Below are 11,808 nucleotides of genomic sequence, written 5' to 3'. Positions count from 1 at the left end.
AATACTCTGCCCTCTTGTTCCTGCTTCCAAAGTGGATAACTTCACATTTATTCACATTGAATGACCTGCCAAGATCTGCCCACTCACTCAGCCTATCCAAGTCTCCCTGTATTCTCCTAACGTCCTCTTCGCATGTCACACTGCCACCCAGTTTAGTATCGTCAGCAAACTTGCTGATATAGTTTTCAATGCCCTCATCTAAATCATTGACATAAATCGTAAAGAGCTGTGGTCCCAATACAGAGCCCTGTGGTACCCCACTAGTCACCTCCAGCCAGTCTGAGAAACACCCATTCACTGCTACCCTTTGCTTTCTGTCTGCCAACCAGTTTTCTATCCATGTTGAAACCCTGCCCCCAATGCCATGAGCTCTGATTTTACTCACCACTCTCCTATGTGGCACCTTATCGAATGCCTTCTGAAAATCTAGGTATACAACATCTACTGGCTTACCCTCATCTAACATCCTTGTTACACCCTCAAAAAACTCCAACAGATTAGTCAAGCATGATTTGCCCTTGGTATATCCATGCTGGCTCGGCCTAATCCTATTTCTGCCATCTAGATGTGCCACTATTTCGTCCTTAATAATGGACTCAAGCATCTTCCCCACGACTGACGTTAAGCTAACAGGGCGATAGTGCTCTGTTTTCTCCTTCCCTCCCTTCTTGAAAAGTGGGACAACATTAGCCACTCTCCAATCTTCAGGAACTGATCCTGAATCTAAGGAACATTGGAAAATGATTGCCAATGCATCCGCAATTTCCTGAGCCTGATAGAGTGAATGCAAGCAGGCTTTTTCCACTGAGACCAGGGGAGAAAAAATACAGGTCATGGGTTAAGGGTGAAGGGGGAGAAGTTTAAAGGGAACATTTGGGAGGGCTTCTTCACACAGAGAGTGGTGTGAGTGTGGAATGAGCTGCCAGATGAAGTGGTGAATGCGGGCTCACTTTTGATATTTAAGAGAAACTTGGACAGGTATATGGATGAGAAGGGTTTGGAGGGATATGGCCCAGGTGCAGGTCGGTGGGACTAGGCAGAAAAATGGTTCAGCACAGCCAAGAAGGGCCAAAAGGCCTGTTTCTGTGCTGTAATGTTCTATGGTTCTAAGATTCTATTTTTTCCACCCTTGTCAAACTAAAGAAATTCTTCCTCATCTCTGTTCTAAATGGACGTCCCTCTATTCTGAGGCTCTACCCTCTGATCCTAAACTCAGCCACTATAGGAACCATCTTTGCCACATCTACTCTATCAAGGCCTTTCAGTATTCATTAGATTTCAATGAGATCCCCCCTGACTCTTCTAAACTCCAGTGAGTAGGGGCACAGAGTTATCAAACACACCTCATACCTTAATCCTTTCATTCCTGGAATCATTCTCCTGAGCTTCCTCCAGATCCTCTTCCAAAGGCCAGATAAGAGACCTAAAATTGCTCACAATACTCCAAGTGTTGTCCTACCAATGCCTTATGAAGCCTCAGCATTACATCCTTGCCTTTCTATTCTACCTTTCTTGTCAGTTGTTAATGAATCTGTTTTGTCCGCCATTTTAGGGATAAGTTTTCATAACAAAGCATCACTCTCAAGATGCTGGAGGAACTCAGCAGGTCAGGACAGTCAACATTAGGACAGACCCTTCATTAGGACCAAATTTCCTCCTGCAGGGCTTGGGGGGGGGGTGGGTGGGGGGAGTGCTGCTCTCATGGAAGTGTTTCCTTTTGGACTATCAAAGCAGGAAATTCCAATAGCACGAATGTAGAGAACAGCAGGGGTCCTGGCCAATATTCACTCCCAGTCAAGGTCACCAGCTCAATTTGGCCTTGCTACTTGATGTTTGCTACCATGGACAATTTGACTACCACAGCCCCCAAGTGGCTACACTTCAACAATGCCTCCTCTAATTTTTATTTACAACTGAATGGACAGACCATTGCTCTGAGCAGGGAATTGTTACACGACGTGAAAACTATGTAGCCTTTTAGATGTTTTCTGTAATATGCATACTATGGAAATTGAAAAATCACGTACTTTTGAATTTATTTATTAATTGAAGGGTATAATGAAATACTGCACACAAAGAAAATCTTCCAAGTTTTGTAAACTTGTTCTCGCCTGTCTTTATTACAAATCTATTGTCTATTATCACTGTCCAGATCAATTTCACATCCTGATGAAAGCTACATCTAAATCCTTAATACATGATCTCAATGTTCCACTTATAATATGTTTCTGGATTTACATCTGATTGAATTTATGTTCGCAGTCAGTACTAGAAGCTTGAAATGTTCCAACAATGTCAACAAGAATTGACAGTTCTTCAAAGTCTTCGTTTATAAAGCACAATATTCAACATATCAGTGAATGTCTTATTTGAACCAGTTTTAGCTTTCTTAGAAACAGTTTATTAACAATGACTTAAAGCGCAACTCCCCTGTGGCTTTTAATTCCCATTCCAACATGTCGGCCCATGGCCTCCTCTTGTACTGCGATCAGACCACCCTTAGGGTAGAGTAGCAACACCTTATTTGTATAGCCTCCAACCTGATGACATGAATATCGATTTCTCCTTCCAGTTAAAAAAAATCCTTCCCCACTGCTCTTCTGTTCCCCACAGTGGCTTCTTACCTCTTCATGCCTCCCCTAAGTCCCCTCCTCCTTCTCTTTCTCCTATCGTCCACTCTCCTCTCCTATCAGATTCCATTAGACAGAGGAACAGAATTAGGCTATTCAGCCCATCAATTCTGCACCACCATTTCATCATAGCTGATCCATTTCCCTCTTAATGCCATTCTCCTGCCTTTTCCCCTGAACTTTCACGTCATTCAAGAACCTGTCAACCTGCATCATAAATGCACCCAACAACCTGGCCTCCATAGCCACCTGTGGCAATGAAGTTCACAGATTTACCACTAAAGAAATTTCTCCTTATCTCCATTCTAATTGGATGTCCCCCTATTTTGAAGCTGTGTCCTCTGGTCCTAGACTCTCCCAACAAAGAAAATGTCTTCTTCATATCCACTCTATCTTGGCCTTTCAAAATTTGAGAGGTTTCAATGAGATTCCCTTCAGTCTTCTAAATTCCAGTGAGTACTGGCACAGAGCCTTCAAATGCTCTTCATATGATAACCCTTTCAATCCCAGAATCATTCTCCTCTGAACTTGCTCCAATGTCAGCAAATCCTTCCTTAAGTAAGCCCAAATCTGCTCACAATACTCCAAGTGAGGCCTCACCAGTGCCTTATACAGCCTCAACATTATATCATAGAACCATAGAACATTACGGCATAGAAAAAGGCCTTTTTGCCTTTCTTGGCTGTGCCGAACCGTTTTTCTGCCTAGTCCCACTGACCTGCACCTGGCCCATATCCCTCCAAACACCTCTCATCCATGTACCTGTCCAAGTTTTTCTTAAATGTTGAAAGTGAGCCAGCATTTACAACTTCATCTGGCAGCTCATTCTGCACTCCCACCGCTCTCTGTGTGAAGAAGCCCCCCCCCCCCATGTTCCCTTTAAACTTTTCCCACTTCACCCTTAACCCATGCCCTCTGTTTTTTTTTCTTTCTCCCCTAGCCTCGGTGGAAAAAGCCTGCTTGCATTCACACTATCTATACCCATCATAATTTTATATACCTCTATCGTCTCCCCTCATTCTTCTACGCTCCAGGGAATAAAGTCCTAACCTTTCAACCTTTCTCAGTAACTCTGTTTCTCAAGTCCCAGCAACATCCTTGTAAACCTTCTCTGCACGCTTTCAACCTTATTAATATCCTTCCTGTAATTCGGTGACCAAAACCGTACACGATACTCCAAATTCAGCCTTATCGATACCTTATACAACCTCACCATAACATTCCAATTACACCTCCAATCTTTGTATCATCAGCAAATTTGATGATCCAGTTTACCACACTATCAACCAGATCACTGATAGAGATTACCAGTAACAATGGACCCAGCACTGATCCCTGGGGCACACCACTAGTCACAGGCCTCCATTCAGTGAAGCAATCCTCCACTACCACTCTCTGGCTTCTTCCATTGAATCAATGTCTAATCCAATTTACTACCTCTCCATGTATACCTAGTGATTGAATCTTCCTAACTGACCTCCCATGCAGAACCTGGTCAAAGGCCTTACTGAAGTCCATGTAGACAACATCCACTGCCTTCCCTTCATCCACTTTCCTGGTAATCTCCTCGAAAAGCTCTATATATTGGTTAAACATGACCTACCACACACAAAGCCGTGTTCACTCTTCCTAATAAGTCCCTGTCCATCCAAGTACTTGTAGATCCTATCTCTTCCAATAACTTACCTACTACAGACGTCAAACTTACTGGCCTATAATTTCCTGGATTACTTTTAGAGCTTTTTTTAAACAACGGAACAACATGAGCTATCCTCCAATCCTCTGGCACCTCACCCGTAGATACTGCCATTTTAAATATACCTGCCAGGGCCCCTGCAATTTCAACACTAGTCTCCTTCAAGGTCTGAGGGAATACCCTGTCAGGTCCTGGGGATTTATCTACTCTGATTTGCCTCAAGATAGCAAGCACCTCCTCCTCCTCAATCTGTATAGGTTCCATGACCTCACTACTTGTTTGCCTCATTTCCATTGACTCCATGCCAGTTTCCTTAGTAAATACAGATGCAAAAAACACATTTAAGATCTCCCCCATTTCTTTTGGTTCCATGCATAGCTGACCTCTCTGATCTTCAAGAGGACCAATTTTATCCCTTACTATCCTTTTGCTCTTAATATACCTGTAGAAGCTCTTAGGATTATCCTTCACCCTGACTGCCAAAGGTACGTCATGTCTTCTTTTAGCCCTCCTGATTTCTTTAAGTGTTTTTTTGAACTTTTTATACTCCTCAAGCATCTTATTTCCTCCCTGTTTCCTATACATGTCATATATCTCTCTCTCTGTTTCTTTATCAGAGTTCCAAAATCCCTACAGAACCAACATTCCTTATTCTTATTCACTTTGCCTTTAATCCTGACCAGAACATACAAACTCTGCACTCTCAAAATTTCTCCTTTGAAGGCCTCCCACTTACCAATCACATCCTTGCCAGAGAACAATCTGTCCCAATCTACGCTTTTTAGATCCTTTCTCATTTCTTCACATTTGGCCTTTTTCCAGTTTAGAACCTCAACCTGAGGACCAGATCTATCTCTATCCATGACCAAGTTGAAACTAATGGTTTTATGATCACTGGAACCGAAGTGTTCCCCTACATACACTTCCGTCACCTGTCCTAACTTGTTTCCTAATAGGAGATCTAATATTGCATCTCTAGTTGGTAACTCTATATATAGATTTAGAAAACTTTCCAGAACACATTTTACAAACTCTAACCCATCTGGACCTTTAACAGTATGGGAATCCCAATCAATGTGTGGAAAATTAAAATCCCCTACAATCACAACTTCCTGTCTCCTGCAGTTGACTGCTACCTCTCTGCAGATTTGCTCCTCCAATTCTCGCTGACTATTGGGTGGTCTACAATACAACCCTATCAATGAGGTCATACCTTCCCTGTTTTTCAGCTCCCCCCATATGGCCTCAGTAGACAAGCCCTCTAATCTGTCCTGCCTGAGCACTGCTGTAACATTTTCCCTGACTAGCAATGCTACGCCGACCCGTCCCGCCCCCACTTCATCCCTCTGCCTCTATCACGTCTGAAAGATCAGAACCCTGGAACATTAAGCTGCCAGTCCTGCCCCACCTGTTGCCATGTTTCACTAATGTCTACAATGTCATAATTCCACGTGTCAATCCAGGCCCTCAGCTCATCAGCCTTCCCCACAATACTCCTCGCATTGAAATAGACACACCTCAGAAGATTATTATCACCACACACAACCCTTCTATTTGTGACTTTGCATGACATCATTTATTTTCACCCCCGCTCCACTATCTACTCTGTCACTCGGATTCCCATCCTTCTGCAAATCTAGTTTAAACCTCCCCCCAACAGCACTAACAAACCTCCCTGGAAGTATATTGGACCCCTTGTAGTTCAGGTGTAACCCGTCTCTCTTGTACAGGTCCCACCTGCCCCAGAAGAGGTCCCAATGATCTAGAAATCTGAAACCCTGCCCCCTACACCAGTTTCTCAGCCACGTGTTCATCCGCCAGAGCATCCTACTCTTACCCTCACTGGCACATGGCACAGGTAGCAATCCTGAGATTACCACCCTCGAGGTCCTGCTTTTTAACTTCCTACCAAGCTCTCTGTACTCACTTTTCAGGACCTCCTGACTCTTTCTACTTATGTCATTGGTATCGATGTGTACCATGACATCTGGCTGCTCACCCTCCCATTTCAGAATGCTGTGCACGTGATCAGAGACATCCCTGACCCTGGCACCCGGGAGGCAGCAAACCATCCGGGAGTCTCTGTCACGACCACAGAATCTCCTGTCTGTACCCCTGACTATGGAGTCCCCTATCACTACCGCTCTCCTCTTCTTCCTCCCTCCCTTCTGCACTGCAGAACCAGACTCAGTGCCAGAGATCCAGCTGCCACAGCTTGTCCCAGGTAAGTCATCCCCACCCCCAACAGTATCCAAATTGGTATACCTGTTGTTGAGGGGTATGGCTACAGGGGAGCCCTGTTCTGCCTGCCCTTTCCCCTTCCCTCACCTGACAGTAACCCAATTACCTGTGTACTGCTCCTTTGGCGTAACTGCATCCCTGTAGCTACTATCTATAAACTTCTCATTCTCTTGATGATCCGGAGGTCATCCAGCTCCTGCTACGTGGTTTGTTAGGTCACCAGAGGTCTCCCTGACTTCCCACATCCTGCAAGAGGAGCATTCCAACATCCTGCCTGGCATTCTCTCTACTCTAAGCAAACAAAACAAAACTTACCGAACCTACCCTCACCTCTGCCTGTTCACGCTGAAGCCTGTTGAGCCAAAGCTATACCACTCTGACTCAGTCCACTCCAACGATGGCCGCTGTATATGGCGGTCTTTTTTTTAAACCTTTGGTGTGCGCCTGTGCAGTCTAGCCTCTGTGCCCTGTTCTCGAACTTCCAGTAATGTCCTCAACCCTCTTCTACACCAGTCCCCATTCTCATTTCCCTCTTGCACTTTATTTCCTAACCTGCCCATCAACTCCCTCTGCTACTCCACCCCCTTTTCTCTCTTCCATGGCCTTCTGTCCTCTCCTATCAGATTCCCCCTTCTTCAGTTCTGTATCTCTTTTACCAATCAACTTCCCTGCTCTTTGCTTCACCCCCTCCTCTCAGTTTCACTTAACGCCTTGTGTTTCTTACTCTCCTGCCCCACCTTTGTTCTCTGACTCCTCATCGCTTTTCTCCAGTCCTGCTGAAGGGTCTCGGCCTGAAACGTTGAATGTACTCTTTTCTATAGGTGCTGCCTGGCCTGCTGAGTTCCTCCAGCATTTTGCTTGTGTATCCAGCATCTGCATATTTTCTCTTCTTTATTCCCACTCTTTGCCTCCTGCCAATCATGCAATGCTCTATCCAAGCTAGTATCTTTCCAGTAACACCATAGGCTCTTATCTTGTTTAGCAGTCTCATATGTGGCACCTTGTCAAAAACTTTCTGGAAATCCAAGTGCACAACATCCATCAATTTTCCTTTGTCTATTTGCTTGTTAGTGTTGCTGTATGGCCAAGTGGTTAAGGTGTTGGTCTAGTGATCTGAAGCTCGCTAGTTCGAGCCTTAACTAAGGCATTGTGTTGTGTCCTTGAGCAAGGCACTTAACCACACATTGCTCTGCGACGACACCGGTGCCAAGCTATATTGGCCCTTGCCCTTCCCCTAGACAACATCGGTGGTGTAGATAATAGGGGACTTTCAGCATGGGCAACTGCCAGTCTCCCATACAACCCTGCCCATTTCCACAATTTTTCCTCATGAGCCAAACATCATCGACCTGCAGCTCCATTTCTTTAACACGTTCTCTGAGGAGTTGCAGCTCAGTGCATCTGCTGCAGATGAGGTTATCTGGGAGGCCGGAGGTCTCCCAGAATTCCCACATCCCACACAAAGAACAAAACACCGCCCCTGAAACCATCCTACTGCCTTAGTTACAGGTGAAGAATGAGCAAGAAAAATCTTACCAGATACGTCACCCACACTTGTTCACCCAAGCCTGTCGAGCGAAAGCCAAAAGTCTCCCCACTCTAACACTGGCCCACTCCACTTGCCCCTGCCTTATTCTATTTGACCTTGGTTCATTCCTCTCCAGTCCTTTACTTTCCTTACCCACCTGGCTTCCTATCACCTTCTAGCTATCCTCCTTCCCTTCCCCACCTTTTTATTCTGGCATCTTCCCCCTTTCTTTCCAGTCATGTATAAAGGTCTCATCCTGAAACGTTGACTGTTAATTCAATTCTGTAGATGGTGACTAACCTGCTAAATCCCTCCAGCATTTTGTGTGCATTGCTTTGGATTTCCAGCATCTGCAGTCTCTCTTGTATTTATGGTTTACCAACTTCCATTCTGTATTTATTGTTACAATTTGTAACAGTGTTGTAACTTGAAACACTGACAATATAAATACATTAAAAATACATATAAAAAGTTTTTCAAAATAAAAGTCTGGTACGTTTATTATTTAGAAAATTAATGGATTATATTCACTAACACATAATTAAAGGGCTTTTCACAATTATATTAAAATAGATTTCAAAATTATATTAACATCATACAATTTTGAAATCTATTTTAATATAAGAAAATTATAAAACTATAAACTATAAAAGAAAATTCTAGCTATGCAGCACAAGGGCTATGTGAGTGGGAGTATTTCAGTTACTGTGAAGCTGCGTAGCATAGAGGGAACTGTGTTTCAGAGATTCATCGGCTGTTGAGCACAATACAACACCAAGTCAAAGGGAATAGTGGGAGAGTGACTGAGTAATTTAGCTTTAGCTGAGTAGTGCACCAACTTCTCACTCAATGTCAGCAAGATCAAGGAGCTCATTGACCTCAGGAGGAGGAAACTAGAAGTCTGTGAGCCAGTCCTCATCAGGGTATCAGAGGTGGAGAGTGTCAGCAACTTTAAATTCCTGGGCGTTATCATTTCAGAGGATGTGTCCTGGGCCCAGCACGTAAATGCCATTATGAAGAAAGCATGGCAGCGCCTCTACTTCCTTAGAAGCTTTCAATGATTTGGCATGATAAACCTCTATAGATGTGTGTGGAGAGTGTATTAACAGGTTGCATCATGGCCTGGTGTGGAAACACAAATATCATTGAATGGAAAGTACTACAAAAAGTCCAGTCCATCACGGATAAGCCCTCCCCACCACTGAGCAACCTACATGGAGCATTGTCACCGGAAAGTGGCATCCATCATTTGGGACCCCCACCATCTAGGCCATGCTCTTTTCTCCCTGCTTCTGCGATCAAGAAGGAGGAACCTGATGACCCACACCACAGGTCAGGGTAGTTACTATCCCTCAACCATCAGGCTCCTGAACCAGAGGGGATAAAATCACTGAACTGTTCCCACAATCTATGGACTCACTTTCAAGGATTCCTCATCTCATGACCTCAATATGTATTGCTTAGTTGTTTTTTATTTGCACAGTTTGTTGTCTTTTGCCCATTGGTTGTTTGTCCTGATGAGTGCAGTCTTCCGTTGATTCTATTGTTTCTTGGATTTACCGGGTATGCCCAAAAGAAAGCGAATCTAAGGGTTTTATATGGTGTTATATATGTACTTTGATAATAAACTGTCTTTGAACTTTGAACAGAATTTCAAATCTCACCAGAGCAGCTGTGGAATTTACTTTGTTTATTAAATAAATCTGGATCAAAAAACTGGAATTAGTAATGGCAAACTACTGTTTTTTGCCAAAACACACCTGAATGTAAGTCCAGAACCATGGTGATGTGTCTAACTCGCAACAGCTCTGAAACGATCCAGCAAGCCACTTAATTCAGAGGTAGTTAGGAAAGGGAAACAATTCCTAATAATTCATTCATCCGAGTTATGAATGAAAATCTCCCTACTTGGGTGTGGCATGGTAATGCTGTGGCTTGTATAATGCTGTACAACACCAGTGATCAGAAGATCAGGGTTCAATTCCTGCTGCTGGCTATAAGGAGTTTGTATGTTCTCCCATGGATTTCCTACCACATTCCAAAAGACATTGGGGTTAGGGTTAGTAAGTTGTGAGCATGCTACACTGGTGCTGGAAGTGTGGTGACACTTCGGGGCTGCTTCCAGCTTATCCTCAGGTCACAGAACTATTCACTTTATGTTCCGATGTGCATGTGACAAGTAAAGCTTATTGAATCTTAACGTCCAAATTCTTGCCTGAAATACATTTGTCCCTGAGTGATAAAGGTCCCTGAGAGATTCTTGCATTCTGTTAACTCTTAACAATTAGCAGAGAGGGACCAGCATATGGCTGTGTTGGTAATTATTATTTTGAGAGCAGTACTATCTTGTTTACCTCAGTGGTGTGAAATAATACTGGCAGCGTGTGTGAAAAAATCAGTCATGGCCGAATTGATGTATGTCAGATGTGCAAAATCTGCAGAGTGACATCAGTGAGATCATGAATACAGATATTCTGTTCAGAAGCATCCAATTTTCATTTCAGAACTATATTGCATTTAAAAATATTTCGTCTACAAAAGCCATTTGTGAGCCCAGAACACCTGAAAGCTTAAGAGACAGCAAAGGATTAAAATAGCTGTTTACAAGCAATGTGCTTGTGCAGAGAATGATGATGGATTCACTGTACGACCAACTGATTTTTTTTGTCATGACATTAATAATATTCATTACCCATTCAATGTTCTGGGAATGATTCCCCAATGAAATATTGCCATGGGACTTTTAATTTAATCAGATTGTGATCTTCAGGTTATATTTATTACATGAACATTGAAAGATAAAGTGAAATGTGGCATTAACTATCAGCACACCCAAGAATGTGCTGGGGGCAGCCCGCAAGTGTCGCCATATACTCTGGCTCTAACATAGCATGCTCACGATGTTCAGCCAAACAACAAAAGCAGTAAACAGCTACAACAACAAAACAAGACTACAGCCCCTTTCCCACACTCCACAAAATCCACACACCAGTAGGCTTCCAGCCCCAAGAAAGGCCCAGACTCATGAACATCAGGCCACTCACTGACAGAGGTGACCCAGAGGCTTTGACCTTCAGGCCTCTCCCTCCGGACTCACTGACTTTGAGACTGTTGGTCTTCTACTTCTGGACCTCACCCTTTGGACTTGCCTTGATTTCTGGACCCTGCTAATCCAACCTCTGATATTGTTCCCAACAGTCCTGTATTATCGGGGATCTGTGGGAAGAAAGGAATTGTTGATGCTGTCAATTCCTTGTTGTTTTTGCTTGCCTATAATGTGATGAGACCCAAAGATAGGAGAAAGAATGAAGCTGCAACTTAAAGTATTCCTTTATTCAGTAAATCCATGCCATTACAAAATCTCAAGTTCAATTGTACATCGTCAGGCATGATTATATAAATGATATACACAAAGAACATCCAAGGCGTAGATTGGAACCACGATCAATTAGTGAAGTCAGACTGGAATTGATTATCAGTTGATCAATAGGTGTTGTTTCAGCTCGCAGTAACACCTCCCTCTCTCTGGAAGATGATTACCTGCAGGATTTTAAGTGAGAGTTGATTTGGATTGGAACAACAGGCTTATGCTGGCAATCAGTCCTTAGTGGTTGCAGCCTGTCACTTCGTCACGATGTTGCTTGTCGCAGTGCTGGTAGTTGTGGAAGGTTTGGTTTAACTGGGGTAAATCAAACCCCTCCAGGAGGAGATGA

This window comes from Hypanus sabinus, chromosome 4 (assembly GCF_030144855.1).
Source record: "Hypanus sabinus isolate sHypSab1 chromosome 4, sHypSab1.hap1, whole genome shotgun sequence".
NCBI classification, from domain to species: Eukaryota; Metazoa; Chordata; class Chondrichthyes; order Myliobatiformes; family Dasyatidae; genus Hypanus; species Hypanus sabinus.
The sequence above is the reverse complement of the archived record's forward strand: the minus strand, read 5'-3'. Positions refer to the sequence as shown.